The sequence below is a fragment of the Pleurodeles waltl genome, chromosome 12 (assembly GCF_031143425.1).
Source record: "Pleurodeles waltl isolate 20211129_DDA chromosome 12, aPleWal1.hap1.20221129, whole genome shotgun sequence".
In the NCBI taxonomy this organism is placed as follows: domain Eukaryota; kingdom Metazoa; phylum Chordata; class Amphibia; order Caudata; family Salamandridae; genus Pleurodeles; species Pleurodeles waltl.
The window spans coordinates 627,843,750-627,857,055 of NC_090451.1; positions in this window are offsets into that span (position 1 = coordinate 627,843,750).

A 13,306-nucleotide genomic window follows, 5' to 3' on the forward strand; every position below is an offset into this window, starting at 1 on the left:
TAGATATGTTTTCAGTAACAATTTTTTTTGACATGACTGAGGAACCATATGTTTTGGGCAACAGTGTTGATGTAGAGTAATTGAACCAATCAATTCAACAAGCAGTATGCTTGTTGCAAAATGTTAACAGCTTTGTCTTTTGAGCGACGTGGAGCATCTTATTGAAGGTTCATCCAAAGTTATTGGATCTGGAAAGCAAGGAAGGGTGTTCAATCAGCTAGCGGTTTGTTTGGAGATGATTTCATTAAGGATTTATATAGGTTTGCAGGAGCTTTTTGTTCCTTGCAGAAATCTCAGAGACGTTAAAAAGGTCTTTAATGACTGTTTTTGGTGTTAGCAGAACAACAAAGGTGCAGTTCCCTGGCCGAGGTCAAGGCATCACAAGGAGTTTCTTTTCTGTGGAAATAGACCCTTCCAAAGAAATACACTACCAAAGTTGGAGCACCTTTCCACAGAAAAAAAGAGCTCTTGGTAGAGGCATCAGTGGTGATAGACAAGCCAGAGGCTCCGCTGGTAAGTGTAGACCTTTTTGTTACCCCCTTAAAGCCGAGCAGCAGACTAGCTGCGTTTTATTAGAATTGGGTTTGGATTACATGGGTTCTAGAAACGGCTCAAGGTTTTTCGGGGAGAGATTGTGGAGGGACTATTGCAGGTTTATTTGCCAAGGAACCTAGTTTACGAGGAGCAGACAAAGTTGGTGAACACAGTGGTACAGGAATTTGTGACAAAACGGCAGTTGTGTAAGAAATGGATCAGACATCTGTTTTCATAAGCAGTATTTTTCTGGTAGAAAAGAAAGACAAGGGTATGAGGCGTGTGATAAATTTGAGCGATTTAAACATCTGGGTTGTTTACATCATTTCAAGATGGAAGACATGCATTCACTGAGAGACAATTTGCAGAAATGGGATTGAGTGACCCATTTGGATTTAAAGGATGCATTTCGTACAATTCCAATTAGGGAAGGCTATCAGAAATTCCTGAGTTTCTTTTGGGACAGAAAGTTGTGGAAGCTTGTCTATCTTTCGGCCTTTCTTCAGCAACTTGGTGCTTCATAAATGTTCTTTGTCCGGTGGCATCTTATTTGAGGAAGAAGGGTATTCGGATGCTTATTTATTTGGAAGACATTCTGATTATGTATCAGAGTGGAAGTGGAGAAGCAAACAAAGGTGGCAAGAAAGTTATTGGATAAACGGGGTTTTATAGTAAAGCGGAAGAAGCCAGATCTAATTCTAAGTCAGGAAACTCAGTTTTTCGGTTTAATGGTGAATACAGTGAATGGGATTTTGAGGCTTAAATAAAGAGAGAGATAAGGAGAATTTTAGAGTTGGATCAGATTTTGTTAACATTGTGTGCCTGTTGCCTTCCACCATTCATGCAATTTTCCCAGGTCCTTTCAACTACCATGCTTTACAGCGACTGAAGGCAGGTCACTTGAGGAGTGGACTGAAATATTCTCATAATATTTCTTTAACTTTGGAAGTGAAGAATAAGTTAACTTGCTGACTGAGAAATATAGAGGCTTGGAGTGGGCATGCAATGTTTGGAGAGAATCCGTATAGTAGATAGAATCTGATGCAAGCTTTGAAGGTTGAGGTGCGAGATTTGGTCCGTTGAGTACTGGAAGTCTATGGACAGAACAGGAAAAAAGCTTGCATATAGTTTAGAACTGCTGGCAGGGTCTTTTGCCTTAGTGTTTTTTTTTCAGATTTGACAGTTAAGTGTTCAGTTTTACTTCGGCTGGACAGAGTTTCGGAGATCAGGTTCATGGAAGGTAGAGAGGTCTGTGGCCAAAGGGTTTGCCAAACCTGGCAAAAATCTTTTGGGAGTATTATCTTGAAAGGAGTTTGAGTGTTGAAACAGAACATATTCCAGGAATGAAGAATGTTGCAGATTGACATTCGAGAAACTTTATTGATTCAAGCAAATTAATTTTGGAAAAAGGAGTTTTTCTTGAACGAGGTTGCCCGGCTCATTTCAGAAGAATTTTTTTGAAAGCAGATAGAATACCCAGGTGAGCAGGTTTTTTGCACAAGATTAGAGCGGGAAGTTGTCTTTGTACGTTTCCTCCATTCGCAATGACTGGTCATGTGGTGATGATGGTTTGCAGCTGGACGAGACTAGTACTAATAATGACTTCTCTTTGGAGGTCGGAGTTGTGGTATTCAATAATGTTGGAGTTAAGTGTGGAATTTCCTTTTCTTCTCACTGTGTTTCAGGGAGTTTTCAGAGGCCCTAAAGAAGAGGTTCAAATTCTTGTCACTTCTGGACATTTGAGTCTGCTGGCTTGGGGACCATCAGGGAGGTCTGGAGGAAAACAGGATTTTCTAGTGTGTCTTCTAGACTTATTGAGGGGTGGTGGGCGACAGGCACTAGGAATGCATATAGATTGGCATGGGAAAAATGATGGTCCCAATGGTGTTTAGAAAGGGATCAAGATCCCATTTCAGCCAGTGTGATGCAGGTGATTTATTTTTTGTTGGAGCGGTCTCAGAAGGGGGACTATTAATTTGTACCGGTCTGCAATTGCTGCTGGTCAACTTTGGCGAGATGGATTAAGGGAGTGATGATGACTTCTGGTGTGGAGGTAGGTGTGTTTAGTACTAATTCAGATCTGGGTGCTGCGGCATCGAAACCATTTATGATGGGTAGCAGTTTCCAAAATATTTTACCTTCTGCTGACAGGTCGTCTGACCCTGTGTTTAGATGTTTCTATCTCAGACCTGTGGAGAGTGCTGCAAGTTGTTTGGTTGCTAATCTTGCATAAAATTGGCCTCTGGGCCTTGATATAAACTATAGAGTTTCTGCAGCTTGGTGGGCAGAAATTCTGGATTTTATTGACGACACTGAGGTTAATAATATCCCTCCTGGTATTTTTCCAGCCCTTAATTTGATATACTGTTTCTATCAGTCCAAGTAAGAGAACTAGTTGGAACAAAGCTAGAAGGTGATTTGGAAATCGATTGCACCTTTTGTCTTTTGATGATATGTGGACTTTCAAGTTGGAAGAAATTTCCGTACTCCCTTTTTTTTTTTTGGTTGTTGAAAATTTAGAGTAATATTTTTTGACATGTTTCAGTTGTTTGCAGTTCTTATAAATGGAAGAGAGTTGATGACGATAGGTTTTATTGGTTATGGAATAATAAGTTCTGTGTTCCTAAGCTTTATGGGGGCTGTTGAGTGTGGCAGCAGTAAAGGATCATTGCATAATATTGGCTTCCATATCATTAATAAAATCCAGATTTTCTACCCATTAGGCTGTGGAAATGCTACATTCGCCTTTAAAAAAATAAAGGGATTGCCAATAACAGATTTCGCTAATTTGGATTTATCTTTTTATTGGCGTGTACACATGCAAAAACTGAAGTTAAACATGTCACAACTTGATTTTTAATAAAATGGTACCTTGCCGAAAAAATAGGGCTATATCTACCAATACACCTAGTTGAAATGACCCTTCCTATACTCTTCAAAGTGTTAGAAAGGCTTGCCTGTAAACTACATACTCTGTTATTCTGAGACGAAGATATAGCCTCCCAGTGTCTCTTGGGATGTTCCTCCCTTGCTTTTCACCCACCCCTCACCAAGGAGCACTGTGCAGTGCTGACCACAGAACAAACTCCTACCTGAGCAACCAACTTAACATTTAAATTGGTTATACTTAATGAGTGTTTTGGATAGACATTAAGACTTCCATGAATCATATAACCATTTGTGTTGTACGGGAATGACCATAACATCCCTTTTATTGTGATTGTAAACCCTGTACTATTCTGTCCCAATTAACCTTCAGTTCATCTCTGAGGAGTTCGATAATTGATGACCCAATACACGGGTGAATAATCATAACAATAGGCTTAAGCTAACCAGGAAAGTCAATGAGGCTTTGAAGGCCTAATGATGTTCCCATAATCCTAATCTCTAGGGAGCATATGTTGCTAGGAGGTCTTTGAGTTAAAGGATCTTGACAAATGCTTCAAAATAGCAACTACATGGTGGGATTGCAGTTGTTTAGCTTAAATCAATTAAGCAGTGGAATTGTGTAGATTAGCAAGACTATGGCGAAGGAAATGACCAAAGAGGCATTGTAGGAATCATGTAGTAGGATGAGGGTAATGACTCTACACTAACTTGCGTAGGGTGTGTTTAGATTACATCAAAAAAAGCTGACCTATTACTTCAGAAACCACCCACAAACTATCGCTTCCCAGTGCTCATGGCGTAATTCCCTAAAAATTGGGCCTCCAGATAGAAATCAAAGCAGCTGCAGAATAGAGGGAATTTAAGAGGGATAGGTTGTAGATGGAGCAGATTAAGAAAGATAATGGCCATTTGCTCAAAGTAGAAAGGATAAAGACTGGTCCCAAAGCTTCAACTGGGTCACCCAACAGCTTCTCCGATCACTCTGCATACAGCCCCACCTCATTCCCAAATATGTTGATTTAAGAGCAGTCTATTGGGAGCCATTGGCATGGCAGGCCACTTTGAACTGTCATTTGAGATTCTCTAATTAAGTGAACAGGAGAAGGGACTGTGAGGCATTGAGTTGATAACTGAACTTGATAAAAGCGAAGAGCAGAACATGTATTTTGTACAATGCAGTATCTTATTAACTCATGACTTTATAGTGTCTTGTCACATAATCCCTATGTTTCTGTGTGAGAGCAGAGCCCGATGAGTCCTGGTAGAATATACTGCAGGTGTAGTGATTTGGTCTAATTTGGCTGTCAGGATCTTATTCGGTGAGTTTTGGGTGTATGGTTTTAGTGTCGAGTGTAGTCTACTTTTAACAACTGCTTACAGATGTTAGCAGTTGGTGGTGCTTTGGGATGGTATAAATGAAAGCTTGATCTCCGACCTTTATCATCTGCTTGTCAAAGGTGCATCTCCGGGGACAGGTTTCATAGGTGATAGATGATCAATAGGGGGACAACGTCTACGGCCACAAGGATGGCTAGGAGTGTAGTATGCAGAAGCTCTGATTGTAATCTCTTACTTCACTGGTACCACATCCACCTTAGGTTACAAAAAATGTGGATATCATGCTAATACTGGTGAGTGTGCAAATAAATCTCACGTTTACACAGTCTGGAATTGCACAAGCTATTTGGAGGAGTTAACACACGTGACTGGCCATGTTTATGATACTGCCCTGCCCAGGAATACCCTTAGCACTGCTGCTCAGTCCTATACTACAGGTGTTTTGCTAAAGAGGGGACAGCAGAGTGTACAGGCAATGCCAATGGAGAGAAGTGATGGCAGGTAAGTGGAAGAAATAAGAGAGATTGATTGAGAGACCAGGTGTACAAAACGTGACGCCTTCCAGCTATGTAAAATTCAGGATGGAGATACCAAATCATATAAATAAGTTTCTTGCAAAAAGTTGTGCTCTCTGTAAGTGAACTTTAGTCAGCTTATGTGCTCCAGCTATCTCAAAGCTGCATGCATCAACCCCCTTGAATTGCCACTTAAAAGTGGGAACTAAGGATGGGACAAGTATTTAGATTGAACAGAAGTGTGAAACGCAAAGAGGATGGATAACCTGGAGATGCCTTACCACCAACATACACAAGGAGGGTGCCCTGCCTGTCACCAGAGGTAGGGGGACTAAACGGTAAGATTGGATAGTGTAACTGAGATATGGGCGAATTAGGCAGGGATAAAGGTGGTTTAATATTTTGGCCATAAAACCTCACAATAAAGCACTAATATCTAAAATAGAATTATCTAAAATCCATAGTTAGTTCCAATTGAGCTATATTATACTTATCTTCTAGAGTTTGATTAATCTTTGTATAAAATATGTTCAGACAATACCTCTGTGGTCAATACGAAATATAAAGGGATGATCTGTATTGTGATAAGTACTATTACTGACCATGTTTCTGATAAATGCATGGATCCTAAATAAATGTAAGAAATTAGCCTGCAGAAATCAATTTGGCGAGCACTGCATCTGGAATGATTTTTGTCAGCGCACAATTTTCATAGAATTTTAATAGCAGGCCGAGCTCCATCAAAAACATTTGGGAGAGAAGATTATGCTAGAACGTTGCTAGCAGTCCTAACATAACTCAGAATTCAATCAATAAGGAGTCACTGGAACCCTTAAAAGATGATAATCCAGATTTTTCAAATATCATATTACTTTAACGTGGGTCCTGAAATGATTTAAAAGAATTATTTGGCACCACGCGCACTAATCATGGCCATTTTTTTTTTTTTTTTAAAGCTTTTGAGGGCGGTTAAACAAAAAACATACATGTGAAAACATTTATTAAACTCCTCTTGCAAGTAATGGATCACAGTGCTTCTGCAACTATTAACGCCTGCTGCAGTTAAGATGGGTTTTAACCAATATTGATCAGTTAGTAAGGGTGGACAGGTAAATGTAATGTGCCCTATTGGCTGTTGGTGATACCTGCATAATTTACATTACTGCCTTTCATCTGTTTTTTTTTTTTTTTTTTTTTGTCAGCTTGGGACCATATCGAGGGTCAGGAGATCGCCCAAACGATACTAGATAAGTTGCTGTTTCACGGGTCCTCACACACCAGCTACTAGATGTTTGCGGGTTGAGGGGCTTGTAGCTGTTGATGACCAGACTGGTGTGGGTTCAGTTTGCTAGTACAGTCTTGTATTCAGGGAGGGAAAGCTGCCACTTCGCCTTGTTGATTGTGTCTTTAAAGATGGAAAAAGGGCCTAGCAAAATAGATGCTTCCACTCTTCGTAATGTTTGCCCAAAATACTACTCCCCCGCTTGTTTTGTCTGACAATTTAAGTCGAGTCCCGTACCTAGATCTATTGGACCATTCATAGTATCTAAAGACTGCAGGGTCTATTTACTAAAAAGTCTTGCCGCACAGCAAACATAGTTGTGTAAGAGGGAGAGAGCATGGTGCGCCATATCTACTGATATATGATGCTATCCTGCTCTCCCCATCGCTGGCGTGTAATTGGGCTGCCAGGGCCACGAGCATCCCTTAGCGTTTCTGCTGTATAAGCACCTCTGTATTCAGGGAAAAGACGCTGGTTGATATTTAGCCAATCCTTGTTTATATCTTGATAGAGCAGGTTCATAATATTGCTGGAGCCACAGCAGACCTAAAACAGCCTCCCACTCTGTTATTGCTTCAGATGACGGACCAACGTATACTGAGTTGAGTAAAGGCCTACAAAAAGCATGTTTTTCTAAAGACCTGGGGCCATATTTCATTATTTTTTTCCACCAACACAGAAAGACACCTTGCTGCACTACATGAAAGGGAGAGTGCAGGAATGTGCCATTATCTATCATGGTATGGTGCATTCTTGCTTTCTCCTTACACTGGGCACTTTTGGCTGCCTACGGCCAACATAGGCACCATTGTCCAAGGGTGCCTGCTTTGCAAAAAGGATATTTTTTCTGCTGAAAGGGGCATCTTCCTGCACAAAAATAATCCTTTGAGACTTTTTTTCCTCTTTCTACGTCTGCTGCAGAATGCACGAGGCGAAATAAAGCTATTTTTCCTCGAAACATCTCTCCTTGGAAGGTGTAGCATTTTGCTGTATTCCCAGGTCCACCACTCATGGTTAATCTGGAAATGTGCCAAAATCCATGGGTGGGTGTGTAGGAACACCCACACTCGCCCATGGAACGCCTCTCTGGGGCAGAGTCATGCAACAACATGTGCCACTTCAGATTTGCCAAGCAAGATGGCGTTGCATGGCTTAGTAAATCTCATCCAGGTTTTGTCACCCATTTATTACATTGCTTGGCACAAGGGCGACATCAAATTTATAAATATGCCCCTAATATCTTGTGGCATAGGCATGCACTAAAAAGATTTAGCAACAAGTTTGTTTTAATAGCATCTGGTTTATCCTTCAATTATAAGGGTTACATTGTCCACCTATCTACTTTATTTTAGAGTCTTAAATCATTGCTACATCTAATTTGCAACTGTAAAGACGAGAGAATGACAATCGCCTCTCACCTGTCACGACATCTAAAGAACATCATCCACATTTTGAGAGAAGTTTGCTTATTGGTCTTCAAAATCTAGACTGGAACTAAATCTTCACAATCGTTTTTACCACAATTTAAGTGAAGTGCTGCTCTAATCAGTCAAGTCTTCTCCGCTTCTCCTACCCTCAATAGCCACCCATTTGATTTCATCCAGTCATGATTTTACAGGTAACTTTGCTCGTTTTTACCACCCATTTGATTTCTTACGAAGCCAGTTTGGTCTCTCTGAATCATATTAGACAGATCTGTCAATTCTGTTGGATCATTTTTGCTAGAATTTTCATATTTGAAGTGAAGTAGAGAAACGGAGCGTTTTGATGATGTTCCAATGGCGTTTTTGCCTGGTTTCAAGGGCACTATAGACTTCAATTGTTTTTGGAGTAGAAAGGTGTCACATGGATATCTACATCCTGCAAATATGTACTGCCATCATCTTGGTCGAGTCAAGGTGCAAATGTCAGCCCCAAAGAGAGGACAACAAACTGGTACTTGGTGGACCTCACCACAAAAAGCAGGCATCTCATGTATGACTGCAGGATCAGTATATGAAAATACATGTGCTGCAAGGCAAGGGACCAGCATCTCGTCCTCCCATTTCCAGGGCCAAAAGAAGTGTGCCAACAACAGTATTGTTAATTCCCCCTTGCAGAGAAAAGGATTGAAATTCAAAAAGATCAAAAATTGGATTACGTTTGCCGGCCATTTTGGGTACAAGAAACTCATGGGCATAACATCAATGCACAATCTCTAGATCTGGAACGAACCCTTTGCTCAGAAGGGTCAACACTTCCTAGTTGTGGAGGAATGGGGTCAGGTGATCATTCTTGGAAAGGTAGGGCATATGCATTCTTGAGAAACCACTAGTCTCTGGCGATGCTACTCTCCCTTCCATAGGCCACAAACACTACTTTGAGGGCTAGCTAAAGTTGTTTTGCCAGGTAGGGCAGAGGAAGAAGGCTGGAGATGATCGTGTCAAACTTTACACCCACCATGCCCTCTGTATTACTGACAAAATTAGCTCAGCTGCTGTTGGACAGACATGGGTGGGCTGGAATTTGCAAAATGGCATACCTTGAGAATAGCTGCAAACCGTATGGTACTGCCAATAGATTTGGCATGCAGGGGGGGGGGGGCTAGTCCAAGCAACAAGTTGTAGCCACCTCTGCTTAAAACACTCTAGGGCTTTAGATTTAAACAAGCAGCAGCCATCAAAGGGCATTCCCATCAAATTTGCCTGGACGTTCACTTAAAAGCCAAAGGAAAAACCGAACATGACAGCTGATAGTGAACTAATGAGGACAAGATTCCTGTGGGGGAACCTTTTTCCCACCCAATGCTTCTATCCAATTTGCCTCCCAATCAGGAGGAGCAGGAGAAAAAAGGAAACTGGATTTGGTTGTTGCAGGACGATGTCTGCTCTAAGAGACTCTGAGAGGTGAACACAGAAATGCGGGATCCCCCACTGCTGGATGATGGCGGCAGGCAGCTCGGCGGTTTACCTGCAGCATAAGTATCGGCCCTAAATGTGGCATACTACAGAAGCAAAGACGCTGAAGCATTCAGTTGGAAAATCTGAGTCAGGATATTTGCCTTATTTTCATTTAGAGATGCAACTCCAGAAGCTCCACAGCCTTTAAGGACTAGTGTAAAAGAAGCCCCCTCCTCTGAGGCAGCTGTACCGCTAGCATTTTGAATGGCAAGATAATCCGAATCATCAGTCCAACTAGGGGCGAGCAGATTAGCAGCCTCACTACCATCATCATAAAAAAGTATAATATCCAAGGTCTCTATATGAGCTGAGCCTGGGCCAAAAATATAATCAGCCTGCCGTGTACTGAGACTTCTCCCTATAACAGAGTTTGGCCCATAGTTCTACTTTTTTAGGGCCACATTTCCGCCACTTTTTGACGCAAAAACGACGCAAACTTACAAAATACAATTGTATTTTGCAAGTTTGCGCCGTTTTTGTGTCAAAAAATGATGCAAATGCGGCGCTAAAAAAGTATAAATATGGGCCTTTGTTTCTCAAGTCTCGTGTCTACCTACTGTAGCGACATTGGCCTTGGTCGTCAGAATGGGCTCCAAAGATGGTGCCTGTGGTAAACATGGCACAGATGCCTGTGGAGGGACCACTGTTTCTGCCTTTGGCAGGGGAACAATGTTGGCTAGAGTTAAATAAGTACTAGAGGGAGGCTGATTGGTGTTGACAGAGGAAGAACCCACAAGTGCAAGCCGTTTTGGGAGTAGCAAGGGTTCCATAGGGGCAAATGAGTGCATCGGAACAGGACTATCATGGCTTGAGTGTAGGGCAGGCCATTAGCTGCAACGAGTGTGTGCCAGGCACTGAGAACTTTGGTAATGCGGAGGGAAATATTTGGCCCAGGACTGGCATATCAGCCGGAGGTGAAGGTGGAGGAAGCACCAGAATGATGTCCACCAATTCTGGTTCGGCCAAGGCTGCTGAATCCTGACTCATAGAGTGAGAACACTGACCTTAGACCTACCTGTGGATCAAAGCCTTGATGCCAAGGAATTTCTCCTTTGGTGCATCCTGTGCTTTTTCTTTACTGTGTCACTGACACCTCCTTCCAAAATGTGACTCTCGAGGACGAGGATTGAGATCTACAGAGGGACCAATGCTCAGCCCAGTGGTCATCACCTGCTCGTGCCATGAAGAGTTTTGCCTCCTCCTTTATAATAGCCTTGGAGTACATGAAGCCGCACCAATCACAAGACCTCGAGCTGTCCTTAGACCACAAGCATAACAGACAGACCCTAGGAGGGTCTTAAAAGATCATGTAGACACTGCAAAACGTAGGATTTTGTGGAAAGCTGTTTCAAGGACTGCTACCCTGGATTTGCATTGGAGGGTACGGAAAAAAACAGGAGCTGATATCAAGGCACCTGGATATGCCAATGTGGCTCTAGTGAAGTCACATTGAGGGTGAACACAGCATCAAGACGGAGCTGAGCACTACATACTGGCATAGGAGAGCTGTTTGGCATTTAATAGATCCAGTCTAGCACCCGGAGGGTATTCAAGAGGGGAGAAATCTGCAGAAAGAAGAAGCCATCAGAAGAGGTTAGCATCTCAGGGTTAACAAATGAATCTTTGTTATTGTTGTTTAGTGTAAGGAAAATAGCACATATTTGCTGTTGAATAATTGTATTACTTTATGTTGCCCTGCAATCCTCCTGATGGAATTCACTGCACACTGTGGCCTAAACTCCTGACTGTCAAATTTGATGGTGTCACCTCAAATCTGTCACATCGACAAGAGAGTCTCTCCTCTGACCTCAATTTGTGTCTCTTCAGGCACAGTGATGGTGTCTTTTTGGCCGAGCCCCATCATCTCTGTTGCGCTGTAGTTTTTTTATAATTAAAGTGCTCAATGTTTCATTTCCACCATCCCAGGAGGGGTTGCCTGTAGTCCCATCTTCAAAAGTGAGACACTTGATTAATGTTTGTGCAGGCTGCGGCAGTTTCTCAGTCCTTATTTTTTTAGGTCAAAGCCTACCCAGTGCATCTGTCTGTTTGCTAAAGACATCTTGGGGACATTCTGAAAGCTGATCTAAGAATGCATTCCACCCATTGCTTACCATTGGCTTTGTGGTGTGTAACTCCTGTTTGTTTGATTTTAATTTATTGGCTTAATTTGATTATGCTGTCCAGCGTGTCTTTGTCCATCCCATGGGGCATAGCCTCTTTCCCATACTCTTCTGTGAGTGCTTGCTTTCTCTAAACCGGTCTTTACATTTTGTTCTTTTCTTGGAACATTTGCTGTGCGTGCAAAGACAGAGGTCAAACGTTAGGCTCCGTTTTCCGCAAACCTTTGTGGTTGCCATTCTTTATCTGTCTTCAGTGTGAGTGGCTTTAGGTCTGGCTATATGAAAGGAACAGCTTTTTTTCCTAGCACATTACAACATTTAAATGTATGTAAATTATCTGTGAAAATATTTCTGAATATATCAGCATTAGGAAAGCACAAACGAAGCATGTTTTGTGTAATTCTGGTGTGCTAGTAACAAATACTTTGATACAATCAATATACTAAGGGATGCCATTTCAAAACATTTTCACAACTCTGTGCCCTCCACTGTACAACACCCTTATCCAGTGTATGCCACTCTACACAACTCCCTCTACCCTACTCCATGGCACTCCGCTCTACGACAATACTTACTCCACTATATACCACTCCACAACACTCCTTTTCCTTTTCACTCTAGAAAACTCTGTGACATTCTATTCCATTCTATGACACTCCACTCTCCCCTACATCACTAACTTTCAGGCATACTGAACAGCAGCCCGCTGGTACACTGGATGGCAAAAAACATTACCAAGATCAATAGCTCTTGTATAGGTGAGACCGATTGGCTTTACAACGGTGATCATTGGCCTCGTAAATAGGCACAAAAGGTGAACGCCACACACAAGTGATCACCTGAAGGAAGGTGCAATGTACATTATTATTGTGAGTCTAGTGCCAAGTGTCTGTAGCATACACAGTGGAACCAAATTCAAAGTGGCATTGGTCAAGCCTATGCAGTGAACCTGATAGCAATCCATTAGCATCTTGACTCCTTATCGCTGTGTCTGCTGTCCCACAGAGGGCCTATATTGCCTTTCACACCCCACCAGCCTCCGCGATCTGTAGTATCAAGGCATTCATTCCACTCATAGCTGTGGCTGTGTGGTCTGATAAGTGTGGGGGGGATGGAATCCCTTCTCCGTGCAAGACAAGCACTTTATCAAGATTTACAAGATCACGGTTTACAAGATACCTCCAACTATGAAGCTAAGATTATAAGACTAAGGCCCAGATTCATACTTTTTGACACAAACCTGCGTTAGCGCAGGTTTGCGTCAAAAAGTATAGCACCACCTAGCATCATTCCAGAACGCCAGCTGGGCTCCATATTTAAGGAATGGCGCAAGCTAGAGCTAAGGCCCGGTTAGCGTCAAAATAAATGACGCGAACCGGGTAGGGGAGGAGTAGGGCAAACTGGAGGTTGTGCGGGAAAGAATGGTGCTAGTCAGGTTAAAGTAAATAAAATGACTAACCTGACTAGCGCCATTTTTTTTTTAACGCACAACCCTCATGGACATGACTCCTGCCTTAGTAATGCCCCCCCAGACCAATGACCATGCCCAGGGGACTTATTTCCCCTGGGCATGGCCACTGGGCACAGTGCCATGTAAGGGGGGGCCAAGTTAGGCCCCCCATGGCACTTTTAGAATTTTTTTTACCTGGGATGGGTCCCCCTTAGGTGTCCTCCAGGTGAGGGTGGGGG